At 37.5% G+C, this 22,825-nt stretch overlaps 1 pseudogene; it reads right to left on the bottom strand.

Moving 5' to 3' along the window:
* Nucleotides 1–18,877, bottom strand: part of LOC140508039 (MAPK-interacting and spindle-stabilizing protein-like) — a 113,791-nt pseudogene extending 94,914 nt beyond the window's left edge.
* Nucleotides 18,878–22,825: the final 3,948 nt, after the last annotated feature.

Genomic DNA, 22,825 nt, shown 5'->3' with positions numbered 1-22,825 from the left:
CTTAAACAATGTTATTTCTTTCTACCCTCTTTCATTTTCTCTACAAACTTGATTATGAAAAGAAAATCAAAACAGGGAAGAAGACAAAGCTTGAATGAGGAGGGGAGTTTTCAAATGTATTTGTGAACTATTTCATCCTGGGCCATATATTCAACAGCCTGCTGCTGCCATCCTTTGTAGTCTCATTTGTTAGATGTCTCTGTCTGGGATAACATTGACAAAGTGGACTTCTTCATAGCCACACTGCCCATCTGTTCTTTGACATCCTGTCAAAGTCACTATGAAAATGTGAAGTATTAAGGGAATGTCCAAGGTAGCGCTCATTAACGCTGAAGGAGGCCACAGCTCAGCAGAATTTGCTGGTGATTTCTCTGAGGAAAAGATAAAATGGAGAAAAGTATTTAAATACAGCGTTTGCAACTTTTTAATAGGCATGCAGTGCTATGCCCTAAAAAAAGAGAGTAGTTAAAAAGCAAAATTGAGTCCATTTCAATAGCAATCACACCGTGTGGTCAGGACCTGGGATAGAAATGAAATGTGACCTTGGGAAGTGAACACTCTGAAGACGAGGAGAGCTTGTTATGTTAGACATTGATGAAATTTCAGCAGCAAAGGAAGACACCATCCACAAGGCCAATGAAGCTGAGAGAAGCCTACCTTAGTATAAACCAAGATCTATAACTTTTTTTCAAAATATCAAGAGACTCATCTTGTCATTGCTTGGAGATAAAAATTTACAAGCCATCATGTGATCCAAAATAGCCCAGCATCTCTAGGGTTGGTAAGACGCTATAGGAATGAATGGATGGAGGAGGGGAAGGGTTTGCAAGGAAGCCTTTCTTTCCATCTGAAATCCATTATTTCTAATTGCTATTTTCCCTTTATTTAATTTTTTTCCTTCAAATGGCAAGTGGCCGATTTTAAACTGGATCTAAAATTGTAATTTAGGAACTAGATGTTAGTGCAATTTGATTTAAATATCTTCTGGGGCAAATATCATTTTAGTAGCAGTATAGATTTCATTTATGTGGAGGCCTCCCACATAACATTTAAAGATTTGTGAGTCCCTTGGAGATGCAGGTGAGGGAATTGTTACTGTTTGCTTCATGCTAACAGGCTCAATTTTTCAATTTGTAATTAAAAAGTTCACAGTTATCTGGAGGGGGCTGCTGGAGCAAGTGCTCTTCATGAAAACCTTGGGAAAGTCGAACCTTGAGGCAAAGAGACTAAGAAGGTGATCACCTTAAAATCGGAATGATTAAATGTCTGTGCTCACTAAGGCTCAAAGAATACATTCAGTAGCTACGGAGAATCTTTGAAAGGAACATGGTAGCATAATCTAAGCTTTGCTAGAAATTCACAGTGAACATGAGACTGTTGTCTTTGGTCTATTCTCTAGGTTGAATGGAAACTCCTTGAGAACAGGGAGATTTTTTTTTTTTTATTTAGGGCCTTGGATTCTTAGCACCAAACATGATACTTTGAACCCAATAGATATTTAATCCAAACATGCTAAATTGAATTGAAATCTGATCTGTTTATAAAATTTGGAAAAGGCATGAATGAGTCTGACCTCATTTTTAAGAGTCTATATTTTGTTTTCATCTTCAATTCAGTCAGTCAATAAAGAATTTTTAAGTATGTACTAGTGCAAGGCTTTGTGTTAAGTGCAGGGAATAAAAAAGTGTGGCAAAAGACAGACTACTCTCAAGGGGCCCACAACAGAGGGAAAAAAATGTAGCAGGATTTATATAGTTTGCAAGGCACCTTACACATTGTGTATCATTTGGTCCTCACAACAGCCCTAGGAGGCAGTCTCTATTATCCCTATGTTACAGATACAGATGCTGAAGAAGTCAGGTGACTTGCCCAGGATCACATAGCTAAGAAGTGTCGGAGTTGGATTTGAACTCAGTTTTTTGTGACTCCAACACTCTAGCCACTATACCAGTTAGTTGGGTGGTTTGTTTGGCTTAAGAAAATCTCAGTTAACCAGATATTTATGTACTTTATAGGGGATAGGTAAATTAGCTGATTGCTATCAGGGACTTAGAATTTTTGTTTGTTTTGTTTTTAAGTGGCATTTAAATTGTCTACTGTGAATTAAGTCCAATCTCCTTTACTTTCTGGTCTTATCATTGTTCAGTCCTTCAGTCAGGTCTGATTCCTTGTGACTCCCTTTGGGCTTTTCTTGGGAAAGATAAGGTTTCCCATTTCCTTTTCCAGCTCATTTTATCCCATCAGATGAGGGAACTAAGGCAAACAAGGTGATATAACTTGCCTAAAGTCACACAGCCAGTGAGTGTCTGAGGCCGGATTTGAACTCAGGTCTTCCTGACTCCAGGACTGGCATTCTCTCCACTGAGCCACCTATAGTTGTATCTCCCATCAGTAGTACCTGTAAGCAAAGCAGGCAGCTACCAATATGAGGTGATTTTGAAATTCTAGGATAGGTCATCTTTGACCCAAGGTATCTCTGCTTCTGGCCATGCATAGCTACATGAAATTCCCATTAACTTCTGCACTATTATAATCAACCCTAGGACTTTATGCTGACTTATTTTATCAGATTATCTTGCCCAACATTTAGCAGAGCATTGAGGGAACAAGTAATAGGTGGGATAAATTTTGCTGGGTGAAACATTTGAAATATCAAGCGATTAACAATTTATCACAGATTGGGAGGACCTGGCATCAAACTGATGGGGAGAAGAGAATAAGAAAAAGTGTAGAAATGAGACTGAAAGGCTAATTAATGCCTACTTCACCATTTTGCCCAGGACTAGTCATTTCTGCCCTTCTCTGTGCCTGGCACATAATATACACTATATAAGTAGAATAATAGAATTTGGAACTGGAAAAGATCCAAAAGACCGTCAAGTCTAAATCTCATTAAAAATGGGGAAACTGAGACCAGGGAGGTTGAGTAACTTCTCTAATGTCATACACTATCTATAATGACAAAGTAAAGGTTAGAATCTGGGTTCCCTGACTCGCAGTTTAGGGTTCAGTAATAACTAACTGAATGAATTAATAAGTAATTCTTAGAACGATGTCTTTGATAGAGGTACTGAAGCATCTTGAATCATCAAAAATTTAATCATGTCCAAGATACTGTGCTAGTAAAGAAGACTAAACCAGCATATTTTTAAAAATATTTGGAAAAATAAAGATTGAACCAGGAATATTTTTCTCATTAACCTTCAATTAAAAAGCAATTTTGATTCAACCAGAACATCTCATTACTAGAGTGTCTCAGGTTATAAAAATTTAACAGACAAAGCAAAAGCATGAAAGGCAATATGATACAAGCACAATTAAGGAAAGCAAAGGTTTTTCCTTCATTTTGTAAGCTATCAGTCAGGTTCAGAGTGATCACAGAGAGATATCTCTAAAAAGAGAATCTGAACGGGATTGGGAGTGGCAGAATCCAACAGGAGAGAGATTGTGGCAGATTCACAGCCTAGGACAGACTGGAAGGTCCATGGGAACGATCTGTTGCACTGGATTGAAGGAGTACACAGCACACAGAGCACAGGCTGCATCAGTGCGATCCCCGCCTTGGCAGGGCTGAGCAGGAAGCCCTGGGCAGTCTGAGACAGTGGGCTCACTGTGGATTCTTGGGCATATTAGCCCAGGACAGGAGTCCAGCAGAACCAAGCAAGTGAGAGCCTGGAGCTCCAGGTAACTGCAGTAGCTGCTCTCAAGACTATCAGCGCACAGATTAAATGTCTGTAAATCACCTACTTGAACTTCCGGGAGCTAAGATGGCAGAGTGACCCATACATGCTCCACCTCACCCCTTGTTGGCCTCGAAAGACCCATAAAATATTTCCCCAGTAAAAATTCTGGAACAGTGGGATCAGCCAAAGAGGTAAACAATCTCTTAGCCCATGAGGCTAGGAAAATTGGAAAGAGGGGGCCCCTTTGCTGTGGCTGAAGAGGACCAGTGCAGGACCAGAGCTGTCACAGACAGCCCCATCTCAGCAAACCAGAAGATCCTGAGTCCTAGGGGGGGTAGAACCTGCAACTGCCAACATCAGGACCCTAGATGTGCCTCACCACCCCAGGGGAATCAGGAACACACTAAGGCAGATGGGTTCACAAACTGCTGAGCCTGCCTAAGCTCTAGCTCAGCAGAGGAGACAACCTGTGGCCAGAATACCCCTCCTCCACATTTAACATAGCTTGCTCCTGGGAAACCCAGAACGACTTCACCTGGGCTCTGCTTTCTTACACCAACTGCCTCAGCACCAGGTAATCTGCAGCATTTTATCTTCTAGCTGAAAGAACTAAAGGCCACAATACACAAAGCCTCAAGTTCAAGGCACAAGAACTGTGGGATAAAGCACCTTGTGAGCCAGAAGCAGAGATCTACTTTGAAAGCCAAGAAAAGGGTGATCATCATGAGTAAGAAGCAAACCAGAAAAGGAAAGACCATAGAAACTTTCTATGGGGAAAAGGACCAAAACACAAATACCAAAGAGGTAAAAACTTCAGAAGGGAATATGAATTAGTCTCAAGTACAAAGAACATTCTTGGAAGAGCTCAATAAGGATTTTAAAAGCAGATTAGAGAAATAGGAGAAAAATGGCCAATGATTTTAAAAATATGAAAAAAGAAATTGCAGAAGAATTTGAATGGAAAATTGGATATATGGAAAAGAAGTACAAAACTTTACTGGAGAAAATAACTCCTTAAAAGGAACAATTGGACAGATGGAAAAGGAGATGAAAAAGCTAACTGAATAAAACAATTTGATAAAAATTAGAAATGGTTAAGTAGAAGCTAATGACTCCATGAGACATCAAGAATCAGTCAAACAGAATCTAAAGAATGAAAAGATAGGAGAAAATGTAAAATATCTAATTGGAAAAACAACTGACCTGGAAAACAGATTCAGGAGAGAAAATCTAAGAATTATTGGTCTACCAGAAGGCCATGATGAAAAAAGAGCCTGGAAAATATCATCTAAGAAATCATCAAGGAAAATTGCCCAGAAGTCCTAGATCCAGAGGGCAAAATAGTCATCAAAAGAATCCACCATTCACCTCCTGAAAGTGACCCAAACTGAAAACACCAAGGAATATCACTGCCAAATTTCATGAAGGAGAAAATGCTACAGGCAGCCAGAAAGAAACAATTCAAATATAGAGGAGCTACGGTCAGGACCACACAAGACCTTGCAGCTTCTACATCGAAAGACTGAAGGAACTGGAAAATGATATTTCATAAGGCAAAAGAACTGGGACTACAACCAAGGATCACTTACCCAGCAAAGTTGAGTATAATATTTCAGGCAAGGAGATGGACGTTCAGTGACATAAAGGATTTTCAGACCTTCCTGGTGAAAAGGTCAAAGCTCAATAGAAATAGAAAATTCAGTCTTCAAACACAAGTCTCAAGGGAGGTATAAAAATGGTAAACAGGGTGGGTGGGGGGGGAACTTGTTATTCAATATGGGCAAACTGTTTATATCCCTATAAGGAAAGTTGATACTTGTTAATCTTGAGAATTGTATATTTATCATTATATGTAAAAGGGATATACATAGATAGAGGGAGTGGATATAAAGTAAATGATGTGATGATAAAATGTGATTTAAGGGTGAGAAGAGATTGTAATGGGAGACGTGAAAAGGAGGTGGCAGAAAAATGTAAATTATATCACAAGAAGAGGCACTAAAATATATTATGGTAGAGGGAAAGAGGGGAGGAAGATGAGTATTGTTTGAGATTTACTCTCATCTGGTTTGATTCAAGGAGGGAAAAACGAACTCCGTTAAGTACAAAAATCTAACTAGTTCTATATGCAGTAGGAGGGGAAGGGACAAAGAAAAGGCAGAGCAGGCTAAAAGGGAGGGAAGAAGTAGTAAGGGAAAAGGGGAGTAAAAGGCAGGGGGACTGAAAGAAGGAAGGGAAGACAGAGGGAGGTGGTGGTCAAAAATTAAAACACTATTGTAGAGGGGAAGGGAGAAGGAAGAACAGAGTGATCATAGATCCAGAGCTAGAAAGGACCTTGAGGTCATCTAGTCCAACCCTCCCAATTTACAGAAAAGGAATTAAAGCCCACAAAACCAGGGTCATGCAGGAAGTGAGGGGAAGAAGCAAGATTTGAATTCAGGTTTTCTGACTCCCAGTTAGTACTCATTTTGTTGCACTATTGCCTACTTATTAGTGATGTTAAACCCCTGAAAATCAAAGCCATCGATGCAGAAGTCAATCAATCAATTATTAAGTGATTACTATGTACAGCAACTGTGCTAAGCACTGAGGATGAAAATAAATGCAAATAAATAAATAAACTGATGATAGACAAATAGAAAGATAGACAGACAGACAGACAGACAGACAGACAGACAGACAGACAGACAGACAGACAGACAGACAGACAGATAGATAGATAGATAGATAGATAGATAGATAGATAGATAGATAGATAGATAGATAGATAGATAGATAGATAAGACAGGCCCTGCCCCTACAAGAGCTTAAACACTGAGGGAAATAAGTAGTGCATGAAAACACAGGGACAGTATAGACAGTAATATCAGAAAAGAGGGAAATGATTCTGGAAATTATCTTTACTTTTACTGTTGGAAAATCGGAGCAGCTGCTTCAGTCACTGACATTTGTCAAGAATGCGCTTCACTTTGTCAATGTCCTCATTCTCTGCAATGAATTATTGAATTCCGCCTTGTTTTTTCCCACATGGATCCCATTCCAGGGAAAATTTGGCATAAGCAACTCATAACCAGAATTATTATGAAGAGTTGGGCAAACAGAGAAATTCTTGTCCTACTGCAGCCTGCTTAAATTAAGCCACAGAATGCCTTCCTTCAGATCAAACCTTGATCACATTCAGGATCAGGTTGAAATTTTTCTTCCATTCATATTGGTTACATGCATCCTTCTTCTATTTTAAGAGCTCCTATCTGAATACAGCTGTTTTGCAACTTTTCGATGATCCCAAATATTTGATCATGGACCCAAATGTCTCCTTATATATTCAAAATAAACTAGAGTCTTACAGGATGTACCACAGATGGAAGTCATTTTCCATTGCTAAAGTTTCACTTTGATGAAATCACAAATTTGTGTGATTATTTTTTTCTTTTGAAAAATTTAATTAATGTATTTGTTTTCCCTTTTCAACAATCACTTCCATAAGTTTTAAAGTTTTCTACCCCTCCCTCTCCCTCCCTTGCCAAGACAGCTTGCAATCTTATGTCGGTTCTACACATACGTTATTATTTAATGTATTTTCACATTAGTCATGTCGCATAGAAGAATTAAAACTAAAGGGAGAAACTATGAGAAAAACCAAAACAAAACACAATACAAGAGAAAATAGGTCCTTACATTACTCCAAAAGGATTAGTCTATCAGAAACAGTCCTCACACAGAGTGCCTGTTACTATGTATAATATTCTCCTGGTTCTGCTCATTTCATTCAGCAGCAGTTCATATAAATCTTTCCAGGCCTTTCTGAAGTCCTCCTGTTCATCATTTCTTATAGCACCATAGCATTTCATTACATTCCTATAACACAACTTGTTCACCCATTCCCCAGTTGGTGGGCATTCCGTCAATTTCCATTTCTTGGTCACCACAAAAAGAGCAGCTATAAATATTTTTGTACATTTTTATGATCTCTTTGGGATACAGCCCTAGCAGTGATATTGCTGAGTCTAAGGGTATGCACATTTTTGTAGTCCTTTGGGCATAGTTCCAAATTGCTTTCTAGAACAGTTGAATTAGCTCACAACTCCAACAACAAGGAATTGGTTTTCCATTTCTCCCACATCTTCTCCAACATTTATCATCTTCCTATTTTGTCATGGTAGCCAATCTGATAGGTGTGATGTGGTACCTCAGAGTTGTTTTCATTTGCCTCTCTCTAATCAATAGTGATTTAGAGTATTCTGTCATATGACTATAGATAGCTTTAATTTTTTCCTCTGAAAACTGCCTGCTCATATCCTTTGACTATTTATCAATTGGGGAATGACTTGTATTGTGTGATTATTTTTGCACAGTATATATGCTATATCTTATGACACAGTTAGGACTACCTAATAGCTCTTCCTGTTGAGTAAAAAAGGAGGTTAGGTAAAAAGAGATAAAAAGAGAGGTTAGAGTTTGGAGGAGGGAGGAATGTGTGCAAAGACATCCAAAATGTTTTATCATGACATAATGAATATATAATATATACGGTGCCCCAAAAGTCTTAGTGAAACTCAAAGATTTTAAAGCTTGAAACTTCTCCAAGAGTTTTGGGATTGGCTGTATAATATGTTATATGAGAATAGGATAGAATCTATATTTTATTATTGAAGAATGTGCTCTCAAAACATACACCAAATCAGTAGAGTTGGAAGCAACTTTAGAGATGGAATCTGAGAATAGTAACCAAGGAGAGCAGCTGTGTATGAGATCATAGAAACATTATTTTGGAGTCAGAAGAGACTTTAGAGAATAGCAAATATAACTCCCATCATTTTCTAGATGAGCAACTCAGACCCAGAGATGTTAAGTGAATTGCCCAGGGTCACACAGATAGTAAATAGAAGATCTGGGATTTGAACCTAGTTTTTCTAACTCCAAAGGTAGCACATAAGACAATGTAAAGTGCCTTCCTTTGTACTGTGACCTTTAACTCCAAGTTATATATTTTCACTAGACTTACTAGTCATACTGGTATGAGGTCTCATATCCTCCAAACTTAGATAAACAAAGAGTTTCTCTAACTGGATGCTTCTTCAACTAATTTATCTGACCATCTGTCCCATCTAAGGTGTTCCACCATTACTGTCATGGTGATTAAAGAGTCTAAACTTTTTGTCCTCTGAGTCCTGAGGTGTGGCTTTATTTCCTACAGATGCTACCTATGCTTTTTTGTAACTTCATTTCTGTAACTATTTTAAAGTCTGGATTCAGTTATGTTTAATTAACTGTAATACCTCTTGTCCACCTGTCCCTTCTGCTCCCCTTTCTTAAAGAGAAGTTGACTGTTCTTGTGTTATAAATCTTTTTTTTCATCTTTTTCAAAAAGTACACTGAAAACTTCTGCCAAAGGCTGAGTAAAACAGTGAATTCATTCTTTATAAAGTATGATATAGCAAGTCCATTTATTACAGAAATACTCCATTCCTTCAGGACCTTTATTTGGTGTCTTTTTTCAGTATCTTGAACCAATAAGTCCCCGACATCTGGACAGGCAAGCAACACATCATTCCTTTTAATGACTTGTCTTACCATTTGTCATGGATCCAGTTAAAATTTCACAGAATCTCAGATTTGAAAGTGATCTCCGAAGTTATCTAGTTGAATGCATATTTAAATAAGAATCCTCTCTGCAATATCCCTAACAAGTGGCCAGGTGATCGACCCTTTGAAGATCTTGAATGAAGAAGGACTTTCGTTTGAGAGAGCACATTTCATTTTTAGATCTAAATCTGTACTTCTGTTATTTCCAACTATTATTTTTAATTCTTCCCTGTGGGTTCTAGACAAATTAATAGATGAGAGAGAGAGAGAGAGAGAGAGAGAGAGAGAGAGAGAAGAGAGGGGAGAGAGAGAGAGAAGAGAGGGGAGAGAGAGAGAGAGAGAGAGAGAGAGAGAGAGAGAGAGAGAGAGAGAGAGAGAGAGAGAGAGAGAGAGAAGAGAGGGGAGAGAGAGAAAAACAGCGACACAGAGAGAGACAGAAAGACAGAAACAGAGAGACAGACAGAAGGATGGACAGACAGGCAGAGTATTTATCATAAGCAAACAAGACAACCCTTGCTTTCAAGGTGCTTACATTTAATGGAGGGAAGACAACAATTAAAGAGGAACTGGAAGAGAAGGGACTCACCTATCAAGGATGAGAGAAATCCAGAGTCAGAGTCCACATTACTGTGGAGGGGGAGGACATGGAAGTGATGGTATGGGTAGTGAAGGGATGTTTGGGGCAATTAGTAAGGTTACAGAGGGAAACAGAACCCTTGCAAGATAAGGGAAAATATTTTTTCATCCTACATTCCTTCAAAACTTGAACACAGCTGCTAAGTCTTCTCTTCTCAAAGGTAGACATTCTCTATTGCTTCAGTCTTCGTGTAACATGAATTTAATGCCATTCACCATCCAAGATGCTCTTCAGCACATCGATCTTTTCCCTGTAGGTATTCTGATGATGGCAGTATATAGGGAACCTCCATGTTTTAAATGCTAATCTTTTCTTTAGATAGTTCAAAATCTCCTTAACAATTTTGGCAATTATTGTTCTCTTTTGACTCATATTGACCCTGCATTTCACTAACACCCACCCATCTTTGTCAGATTTCCTTCCATCTAGGTATATTTTTTCCATCTAAATACAAAACTCCAGTGTGAATTTTTTATAATCAATGTCCTTTCCCTCATTCATTTCTCATTTTTTATCAGTAATAACTGGAAGAAGGAAAATACCAGGAGAACTGACATTCAGTATACTTAGAGTGCATCAGGCTTTTACCAAAGAATGTAGTGGAAAAATTTTGTGGTGGCCTTCACACCAGGGTTCCACCTCATGATCTTTCAAGGGCTTTTAAAAAATATTTGGAATAGATTAGATTTTTACAGAAAGAAGGAAGAATTACCTAGCTGTAGTTATACTTTTGTTTCCTCTGCCAAGAAGAATAATTATTGGACTGGAAAGGACAGAACAAGGAAAAATAATGGGGAGTTAAGTTCCATAAGTAAGGATAGCTCCTTAAATCATCATAAGGTGAAGTAACTAAGTATGCCATGAAGTTATACTACTTTTTTAGTGACACTATGAACTTCTATTAATACCAAGAACTAACAGTTTTATGGAACCTACTATGTGCCATATACTGTTTTGTCTTATGGTTATCTCATTTCATCTCCACAACAACAACTTTGATAGGACCAATTGTCATTAGCCTTATTTCACAGTTGAGAAAACTGAGGCTAAGTGACTTGCCCAACTAGTAAGTGTATGAGTCCAAATTGGAACTGTCTTCCTGCTTCTAGGGCCATGCTCTATACATACTGTACCACTCCTCAGCCTTGAGCTCATTTCATCTATTAAATTTAATAATCCCAACACTGCTTGCATCTGTGTTTGAGCTTCTTCTGTTCCTTCTTTAAAAAAAATGTTGCATTGACATTTTCTTTCTTTCGTTCATTTTTTCATGTTATTACCCACCAGTTTCATAAAACATGATCCATGGTACCTACAGTCTCACTGTCCCTCCAACAGAAGCTCTCCTTTATAACTAATACATAAGCATAGTAGAACAATGCAGTTCATTCAATTCATCAGTCAACAAGTATTTATTAACTGTTTACTATAGACCAGACACTAAGTACTGATATACTGATATACGGGGTGTCCCCAAAATCTTAGTGCAGTTTTAAGCTTTAGTAGCTGAATTTCTCACTCAGAGCATTGTTATTAGCTTTAAATTACACTAATACTTTTGGTGTACCCTGTATGAAGAAAGGTAAAAACATGCTCTCTGTCGTCAAGGAGTTTATATTTCAAAGAGGGAAACAAATTTGGAAACATTGTAAATATTACATTTACAATGTGATGGAGTGTTATCTCACGGGGGAGGAACAGGGTGAGGTCTTGGGAAGAGGGAGAGATCAAGAAACACATCTTGAAGAAATTGAGATTTGAGTTAGATCTTGAAGAAAGCCATAGATACCAAGGGGTAGAGATGACGAGGGAGAGATTTCCAAGCATGGGAGATGGCCACCGAAAAAAACAGATTCAGGAGATGGTGTGTACTATATGAGGAGCAGTAATAAGGTTAATTAGTATCAATGGATCACAGAATACAGAGAAGACAGTAAAAGGTAAGGAGATTGGAGAGGAAGAAATGAACTAGGGTTATGAAGGACTTTAAAAGCCCAAAAGAAGATTTCATATTTGATTCTGGACATAATGAGATGTCACTGGAGTTTATTTAATAGGGTGGGTACTGACATCGTCAAACTTGAGCTTAATAAAAATCCCTGGCAACTGAGCAGAGATGGGACTGAGGTGGGAGACTTGAGGTAGGGAGACCAATCAGAAGGCTATTGTAATAGGCAAGGTGAGAAGTGATGAGTGCCAGCTGTTCAGGTTGAAAGGAAAGTTTACATATGAGAAATGGAGTGAAGGTGGAGAATGATGAGACTTGGCAACAGGTTGAATATGTGGGTGAGTACAAGTGAAGAGCCCAGGTTGATGCTAAGGTTGAGAGCCTGGATGACTGGGGGTATGGTGGTGCCCTCAAAATGAACAAGGAAGACCCAATCTTCTGATTTCTCCCTTCTTGTTTCCCACATCTACTCTCTACTCACTCAATCACCCTTGTTCAGGCCACCACTTTGTATTTGAATTACAATAATTTCATAAATAATTAAAATATATTAAAAATAATTTCATAAGTGGACTACCTGCTAAGAGTCACTCTCCCTCAAATTATCATCTACACAGTGTCTAAGGAGATTCTTCTAAAGTGTAGGTCTAACCATCTCTCTCTCTCTCTGTCTCTCTCTCATACACAACACACACACATATACACATACATACCCACAAACACACACACACACACACACACACACACACACACACACACACACACACCACCACCACCACCACCACCACCACCACCACCACCACCATCACCTTATTCATCAACTTCAGTGGCTTCATACAACACACCCTCCTGTAGCATGAATGGGTAAATCTCTCTTTTTTGTAACATACTTTTAAATTTGTTAAAATTTATTTTATTTTTAATTCATGGAATAAGTGTTTCCACAATATGATATGATAAAAAAGATGATTTCACGTGAAACTGAAAATTTACTACATATAATTTGCCATTCCTTTTAAATATATAACAAAGTGATCATGTAAATCTGTTTTAAGATGTTGTGGTTTTCACTGTGTCAAATCAACAAGCACTTGATAAGGAAATACTATGTGCCAGGCACTGCACAAAGTGATAGAGATTCAAAGAAAGGAAAATAAATTTTAAAAAAATGAAAACAGTTCCAGCTCTGAAGCTCACAGTCTGATAAGGGAGACAAGATGCAAACAAACATGTACAAAGAAGACCGTGTTTTGTCCCTTGCTCTCAAAGAGGACCATGACATCAAGATGATGATGAGACTTGCAGCTGACTTTGGTTTGAGTGAGGGAGGGCTGACAAAGAACACAGAGGATAAAAGGGGAGGTAGTCTCAGAGGGAAGGTACTAAGAATAAGAAAGAAATTCTTTCTTGTAGAAGGTATGCTTTCAGATGAAACTTGAAGGAAGTTGGGGAAGCCAGGAGGCAGAAATGAGGAGAGCATGGACCTCCATGAAAAGATCCAGAGTTGGGAGATGGAATATTGTATATGAGGAAGAACAAGAGAGCTGGTGTCACTGGGTTTCAGAGTATGGGGGTGGGATATTGGGGTGGGGAGAAAAGGGGAGGAAGGTTTAAGAAGATTTGAAAAGTAGGAAGGTGTCAGATTCCAAAAAGCTAAGGAGAAGACATTATATTTAATTCTAGAAGAGATCAGATGCCATTAGTTTTGCTGAAAAGGAGGGGAGAGGGTGACAGGTCAGATCTGCAGTTTAGGAAGATCAATTTGACAGTTGAGAGGAGGATGGACTAATGTGGTAAAAGACTTGAGGCAAGGAGATCAACCAGCAGGCTATCACAGAAGTCCAGGTGTGAGATGATGAGAGCATTTTATTATGTCCAGATGCTTGATAAAACTAATGGAATGTCATTTACAAAGAGGATTATTGGAAGAAACTTGTAAGCAATAGGGAATCCTTATTCTGCTTGGACTCTCTACAGGACGTCCTCTACTTCACTGGCAAACACTTAGGGTGAGCATATGTCTCCTTGTTTTATATCTCACTTGATGTGGCTACATGGTAAATTGTTGAACAGTTAGCTTCTTAGTCAGATCAGGCATAAAATTTGCTATGAATTTTATTATGTGTATAAGGGATACTTTGAGGAGAAGCTTTAGGCTGCACTTTGTTCTACTGGGTCATATATGAGTGTTTTCATTAATTAACAAACACTAATTACATAGTAATCACTAAATAAATGCTTATTGAATGATTGAATTAAAAGAGCTTGTTTTCATACTCGATAGTATGAGAAGAGGAGATTTGCCCAACAGGGGAGTAACGTAAGAAAAAAGGAAGGGGAGCATCCAACAAAGAAGCAACTGTATGTGGTGTAAATTGTTTCTGAAGGGTCTGAGGACATCATGGTCTGCAGTCCAGAGTTATGAGCTGCCATGAGGACATAGATGTGCAGGTATCTCCCTGCAGGTTTCTGTGATTAAGTGACCCCTCTTATCTGTAACTGCTACATGCATTGTAGTGTGGGTGAGTGATCTAGGCCTGTAGGTGTTGCACAAGTAAAATAAATATAAGGTAATTGAAGACACTAACAGTGTGCTGGGGAGGGGACATGTAGAGGGGAAGAAAAACTTCATGAAGCGGTAGTTGAACTAAATTTTAAAGAAGCTAGGAATTCTAAGAGGCAGAGGCGGAGAGAGTACATTCCAGGGATGAGGGATGAACAGCGCAAAGGCTTTGGAATGCCATAAGTGCAATTGGGCTATTTTTGCTAAACCATAAAACCATGAAGGACAACAATGGACAACAAACCTAAAACCAAATTGTGAATGGTTTTATTGATAGAGGAGTGAGTATTTTATCCTGAAAACAATGGAGAATCGCTGACACTTTTTGAACAAAGGCGTGACATGTGCTTCGGCACTATCACATTGACAACTTTGTGGAAAATTGATGGGAGAAGGACAAAACTTGAGCAAGAGAGAAAAATTGAGATCATTTCAACAGTTCAGGAGAAAGGTAATACAGGTCTGAATTAGGGTAATGGCAGAATGGATGGAAAGAAGGGGATCTATACAAGAGATACTGTGGTAGTAGAACTTAAAGGACTTAGAAATTTATTTGATGGGGTGGGGAAGAAACGAAGAATTAAGGATGGCATTCAGATTTAAACTCTATCTGACTGGAGGGGTGACAGTGCCTAATTCAGAAAATTGTGGCAAATACAAATACAAATGAACCATGTGATACAGCATTATGTAAGCAAGTCAAACAGAAATGAAGACCATGTGTCTTTCTCCTGTACCTTTCCTTTTGGCCATATTCTTCTCTTCCCCACCCCCATTTGAAGAAAGAATCATTACTTCTGCTTTGTCCATTTGTGGTCTAATTTTGTCAAAGAACAAACTTTGTAACCCATGCTTTGTTGGGTGACTTCAAAAGGCATCCCTAGAAGAAAACAATGTGGATCATTTATCTTAGAAAAATAGTCTTCGATTCATTAATTAGGAATAGCTGAGGCCAGTTATAAGGGCAGCTCTTAGAGGGTGGAGTCAGTTTATGCTGATAATTGAGAAATCAGTGAATGGGAATAACTTTTCTGAGAAAACGATGCATGACACAAGAGAGAATATGACTGCTATAAAAGTACATTCAGAGCTTTTTTTAAAGACTCATCAGCTCTCTTGTTGAAAGTAGATAGAATGTTTCATCTTGAGTCATTCAGGATTGTCTTGAACTGTTGTATTGATCAAAGCAGCTAAATCCTTCACAGCTGATCACCCTTACAATATTGCTGGCTCTCTGTACAATGTACTCCTGGTTCTGCTCCCTTCACCCTGTATCATTTCATTTAGGTCTTTGCAACTTGTTCAGTCATTCCCCAACTGCTGGGTAACCTCTCAATTTCCATTTCTTTGCCATCACAAAAAAGCTGCTATAAATATTTTTGTACAAATAGGGCCTTTTCCCTTTTCTTTGTTCTCTTTGGGATACAGATTTAGTAGTGGTATTGCTGGGTCAAAAGGTATGCAAAGTTTAATAGACCTTTAGGAATAGTTCCACGTTGTTCTCCAGAATGTCTGGATCAGTTCACAACAGTATGTTAGTGTCCTTATTTTTTTTTATATTCCTTCCTGAATTCATCATTATCCTTTTCTGTTGTGTTAGCTCATCTGGTAGGTGGTAACTAAATCTGAGGTGGCACCCCAGAGTTGTTTTGTTTTTCACTAATCAATAATGATTTAGAGCATGTTTTCATGTCTGTTGATAGTTTTGATTTCTTCTGCTAAAACTATTTATTAATCTCCTTTGACCATTTACAATTGGGGAATGGATTTTATTTTATTTTTTAAATTTGACTCAATTCCCTATGTATTTGAGAAACGAAGATTATATCAGAGAAATGTGCTATAAAGCTTTCTGATTTTTCCTCATTGTGCATGTGTCCTTTCAGGAAAATGTAATTTGCCTGATAGTCTCTTTGAATTAGGTCTATTTTTTAATTTTGCTTTCGCTGAGATCGTGATTGCTTTCCATTTTTTTAAACGTCAGCTAAAATATAAAATATTCTACTCCAGCCCTTTAGTTTTACTCTATGCATTTTTCTCTTCTTCAAGTGCGTTTCTCATAAACATGTTGTGGGATTCTGGTTTCTAATCCATTCTGCTTTTTTATTTCTGTTTAATGGGCATGAATTTACAGGTACAGTTTTGATTGCTAACTGTATTTCTTTCCATCCTATTTTCTTCTGTTTATCTTTTTTTCTCTCTTTTTGTCCCTCCTCAAAAATCTATTTCAGATCTGACCATTGCCTCCCTTAATCCACCTTCCTTTTTATCATCTTCCCTTCTCTTATCCCCTTCCCCTCCTATTTTCCTGTGGTTAAGATAGATTTTTATACCTGTCAGAGCACGTATATATACACATATATATATATATGTATATGTATATATGTATATATATGCACACACACAGATATACCCATATATATACATACACTTATATACACATATATACATACATATATACATTCATATATTCATACACACATATGTATATATATATATAAAATTTTTTTCTTTGGACCACTTTTGATAAGACTGAGGTTCAGGTTCTGCTCCCCACCACTCCCTCACTGTACTCTCCACTATAAAAGCTCTTCTTGCCTGCCTGTTTTGTATGAGACAATTTTTCCTTTCTTCCTCTCCCTTCCCTCTTTTTCTAGTGCGTGCCTCTTTCTCAGTCCTTCAAAGTTTTTTTCAGATCTTCCCAATATAATTGACTCACTCTAAGGCCCTCGATCTATGCCATCTTCTTCTAATTGTGCTAAATAATCAGATTCTCAGGAGTTACATTTATTGTCTTTCCATATAGGAATGTAAATGGTTTAACCTTATTCAGTCTTTCATGATTATTTATTCATTGCTTCTCTTGAGTCTTGTGTTTGAATGTCAAGTTTTCTATTCTTATCTTTTCATCAGGAATACTTTAAAGCCTTCTGTTTCATTAAGCGTGTGCCTTTTTTTTTTCTTTTGAAGGATTATAATCAGTTTTGCTGGGTAGGTTTTTTTTGGTTGTAATCCGAGTTCCTTTGCCTTCCAGAACATCATATTCCAAGCCCTCTGCTTTCTCGATGTGGAAGCAGCTAAATCTTGTGTGATCCTGACTGTGTCTCCACAATATTTGAACCATTTCTTTCTGACTGCTTGCAGTACTTTCCCCTTGAACTAGGAGCTCTCGAAATTGGCTATAATACAATAATACAATATAATATAATATAATATAACATAACATGGTATAATAAAATATAATGTTTTCATTTTGAAGTCTCAGGAAGTGATTGGTAGATTATTAAAAAACTCTATTTTGCCCCCTAGATCTAAGACATCAGGACAATTTTACTTTATAAATTCTTTAAACATAAGGTCTAGGTTCTTTTTTTTTATTGTGACTTTCAGTTAGTCCAATAATTCTTAAATTATCTCTCCTCAATCTATTTTCCAGGTCAGTTTTGCCAATGAGATATTTCATTTCATATTTTTTGTTCTTTTGACTTTATTTTATTGTCTCAATGTCTTGTGAAGCTATTGCCTTCAACTTACTCGATCCTAATTGTTAAGGGATTATTTTCATCAGTGAACTTTTAAGCCTCTTTTTTCCATTTGGCCAATTTCAGATTTTTTAAAGAGTCATTTTTTTGATGAATTCTTGTGCCTTTTTTAAAACTATATGACCAACTGTTTCTTAAGGTTTCATTTTCTTCAATATTTTTTGTGCCTCTTTTACCATTCTATTCATTCTCTTTTTCTTTTTTCAGTTTTTTGAACCACTCTCATTCCTTTTCTCAATTGTTCCTGCACTACTCTTATCTCTTTCTTCAACTCTTCTAGGAATTCTTGTTGGGCTTATGTCCAATTTGCATTTTTGAGGCTTCGCTTATAAGTATTGTCTTCTGAGTTGTGTCTTGATTTTTGCTGTCATCACAGTAGCTTTTTATAATTAGGTTCTTTTTTCTTGTTTGCTCATTTTTCAGCCTATTTCTTGACTTTGAATTTTATGTTAAAATTAGGCTCTGCTCCCTTAAGGATGAGGAGGTACTAGTCTGATTCTCAGTCTTTTTCCCATTCTATTTTCAGAGTTTTTTCTGGAGGTCTGCAAGTTTTCTATGCTTCCAACTTTTATCCTGGGAGACAATAATACCACTCTCATTCTCCTGATCTGCACTCTGGTTTTTACTGAGGAAGTACCCCCATCCTCCTGTTGCCACAATGACTACTACTCCTCTTAGCCTTGGAATGACAACCAGGACCCCTGATTCTGTGTGATCATACATGCTCCTCTCTGCCCTAGAACTGTGACCCAGAATCATGTATAGGCAATGGAACTGACAAACAATACCCAGTCCTGTGCCCAGTGTCAGCTCAGGGTCCCCTGTAATCTCACTCCAATCAGGTGTCCAAAACCTTACCAGCTCTGAGTAGAGAGCTTTTTGAACCTGCTGCTGCTGCTGACATCTCCAAGGGTCCATGGTGTTGCATCAGGACTAGCCCCCTCTCTTGTGAACCTTGTAAGTTGTCTTGAACTGGAAAAAAAAATCTTGCCTTGAGCTTTTGTTGGCTCCAGAATTCAATTGGACGTGGTATTTTAAAGTTGTTTGGAGTAGAATGTTGGAAGAGTTTAGTTAGGTTGCTACCTCTATGATACCATCTTGATTCTTCCCCCTTAATTCAGAGTTCTTAAGAAAAATAATTGAGGCTTAAATTTTAAAGACACAACAGTGAATTTAGACTTGTAAAAATAAAAGAGTTATTTAATTCATCATCATAGCTCACATGATGCTTTAATATTTAAGAACTTCCCTCACAAAAACTCTACGTAATGTCATATGAGTAATATTATTCAGAGACTGACAATTATATAACTGAATCTATCAGACATAAGGTGACTTTCCCAAGGTCAAACAGCTAGCAAATGTTTACAGCCACAATTCAAATTCAGATCCTTCAGCAACGAATCCAGTGCCCTCTCCTCATTATTTGTTAAATGGTTATTTAACACCTGTATTTTAAATAACTCCAAACTGTCATGGTTTGAGATAACAAGAAAAATGAATGAGGGAACATGAAGATATGAAAAGCAGATAAGTTTATACTCAAGAACTTTATTGTTTCCATTTGACTTTTAATACTTTAAGATGTGTATGATTTTTTCCACTATAGGTACTCTGCTCAGCCAGATTACAAGACTTTCATGCCTCAGTAGGATGCTTTCATGAGTTGCTGTGGCCAAGAGATCACCTGTAGCCAACATATGTCTCATTTTGCATTTTAAATCCCCTCTCGGACAGAAAGTACATGTAAATTTCGTCTTCAGTTGTCTGAACACATGGTTGGTCATTTCATGAATCAGAGTTTGACATTCTTTAAACGTTTTTCTTTATAATATTATCATTTAAATTATATTCCTAGCTCTTTTCACTTCACTTTGCATTAATCCATAGAGGTTTTCCTTGTTTCTCTCAAACTTTGCATTGAAGTATGTCTTAAGGCATGATAATATCCCATCACATTTACATGCCTTTATTCGTTTATCTGTTACAAATAGATTGGCACTCAGTTTCCAGCTGAGCCTTTACTAGTACAAAGACCCATGACAATTCCCTGTATCTCCAGGACCCTTTCATTCTATAAAGCTTCTATTAATAAGATCTTCTTCCAGGATGAGGCTGGAGAGGGGTCTTAAGTTCATTTTTGTCTGTGCCCACTTACTTCCAACTTTGCTCTGATTAAATATTATAATTTAGAAAGTATAATTGATCTGTCTCTTCCCTTGAAGTCATGGCTATTTTATAGATGTTGAATCTTATACCGTTAACTAAACTCAACAAAATTTTTAAAGTCCTACTTTGTGTGGAGGCACTAGGAAATACAGGACATAAGATTTAGTTCCTGCCCTCCAGGGGCTAACTTTCTTCAGGGGGGGAGAGGGGGGATTTGGAATATGTAAACAAAGAAGCAAATGGTAAATGAAGAAAAAAAACTAATGACTAGGATAATCAGGAACAGATTCCTGTATATGGAGATGAACTTGAAAGAAACTTAGGATTTCAAAAAGCAGTGATGAAGGAGGGTATATTCCATGCATAGGGAATTGGGGGGTTAAGGGATGAAGAAGGGCTGGTTTGGGGATAGTGGGGCATGAGAAAGGATGTCTATACAAAGGCTAGGAGATGGGGCATGGAGCAGGAAGACTGGCAACAGCAAGAAGACCAGATTATTAAGAATGTAGAGTGACTGAAGGCGAGTTATGTGAACTCTGTGAAGGCAGGCTTTTCAAGAGATCATGTAACTGTCATGTCTCTACCTACAATAAGGATAACAAAATCCTCCCTGTCCACATCACAGAACTTTTTCCAAATTTGATTCTTCAGTAAAAAGCTCATTTTGATGTTTGCTTTTGAAATTGGAAACCATTGTTTTATCTCATTGTGTGTTTTATTAAGTATTTTTTCACTAATCCACTGAAATACGATTCCTTTTTAAATTTTATCCAGGCCCTCTAATACCATATGACAAATCTGTTATTGAAATCCTCATGTTTCTAAGTTAATGAAGCTCATTATAAATCATTAAAGGGAGGGAGAAAGGTGAGGAAAGATCAGAAACCCAACCCACTATGTTCTTAGCTAGATCTTTTCCATTAAAATAAAGGTTATATAATTTCCCACTTACGGAAGACTAAGGATGTTAGTATAATGATATATTAGGGGAGAAAATGTTCTTAAAAAAGATTATTGTCTGATTTAATTCACAATTTCATATTTAGGAAAATCGTGTTTCTCTTTTCTATATAGGACACAAAAAGTCAATATTCCCTTAAAATTTAATTCCTATAACAAAACATGGAAGGGCCTTTCACCATGAAGAATAATAAGGGGATAGTGACATCTACAGGCAGTGAGTATTGGTGTTAAGCATGATGCAGAAAAGATTTAACAGTATTTGGAATAAGCATAGCTTCCCTCCAAAATGTTCTTTGTTACTTATCACATAATGTTCATTAGATGAGGTGAATTTTGCTATGTGACTGAAAAGCAAGCAGTCAGATAGAATTGTATGACTTTTCATGTTCCTTCCAACTTTAGGATTTTGAAATTTTGGAGCAGTGGAATACTAGATGACATGGAACATATGTGTGTGCACACATATATGTGTGCATAAAAATTTGAAGATCAAATGAAAGTCCTTTCCAAATCTTAAAGTGCTTTAAACAGGTGAGCTATTTTCCTCCAGTAGAATATAAATCCTTTAGAGTAAAGACTATTGTGTTTCTTGTCATTGTATCCCCAACACCCTATAGAATGCCTGGCATATGGTAGCAATAGCAGGTGCTTAAAGAGTGCTGAAACTTGTTAACTGGACTGATTATTCTTTTAAAAACTGAGTTATAAGGTTGCTCTTAAAATCTAGCTTGTCTGAGTATTCCTAAGATTATTGTTGAGAGATATCTTAGATGTCAACTAGTCAAAATGCTTTCCTGATGCAGGAATGCTCACAACAAACCTCATCTTAACCACCTTCAGTAATGGGAAACTCACTCCCTAAAAAATCATCCCATCTCATTTTGGAACAGCTCTAATTGTTGGGAATTTCGTTCTCATGGTGAGATAAAAATCTATTACTCATTTCTATCCACTAGTCTCAGCTTTGCTGCCTAGGGGTGAGCAGAAATGAATAAATTCAGTTTCTCTTACATTTGACATTTCCACAGTGCAATACACTGAATGTTGATCCCATGGATCTATGTTCAGATCCCACGTCTGCCACTAATTCTCTGTGATCTTGGACAGGTGGCTGGATTGCTCTGTGCTTCTGTTATTATGAGATCAGTACAGTTATCCCCAAGGGTAGGAATCAATGAACTATAGCACAGTGTAGGAATGGTTTTTATATGCTTTTACAAAAGCAGGCAGTTGGCTGGATTTGTCACTGTCACTCACTAAACCTTGACCTAGGGACCATAGCCTTCACAGTCCTGATCCAATTGGCCCTTTTCTTTTCAATCTCATTTGACTATTTTGCTGTGGTTCAGTTGTGCTGAACTCTTCATGACCAATGTACCATAGCAACCAGACCCTTCTATCCTCCGCTATCTCTTGAATTCTGTCCAAGTTTATTGTTTCCATGATACTACCTATCCATCTCATTCTCTGTCATTCCCTTTTCCTTTTGTCTTCAATCTTTCCCAGCATCAGGGTCTTTTTCAATGGGTCACATCTTCTCATTATGTGGACAAACTATTTAAGCTTCACTTCAGTATTTGACTTTCCAGTGAATAGCTTGAATTAATTTCTTTAAGTATTGACTAATTTGATCTCCTTGCTGTCCAAGGGACTTTGAAAAGTCTTTTCCAGTGCTATAATTCAAAAGTGTTGATTCTGTAATGCTGATCTTTCATTGTCCTGTTATATTATTTA

This window comes from Notamacropus eugenii, chromosome 5 (assembly GCF_028372415.1).
Source record: "Notamacropus eugenii isolate mMacEug1 chromosome 5, mMacEug1.pri_v2, whole genome shotgun sequence".
NCBI classification, from domain to species: Eukaryota; Metazoa; Chordata; class Mammalia; order Diprotodontia; family Macropodidae; genus Notamacropus; species Notamacropus eugenii.
The sequence above is the reverse complement of the archived record's forward strand: the minus strand, read 5'-3'. Positions and strand labels throughout refer to the sequence as shown.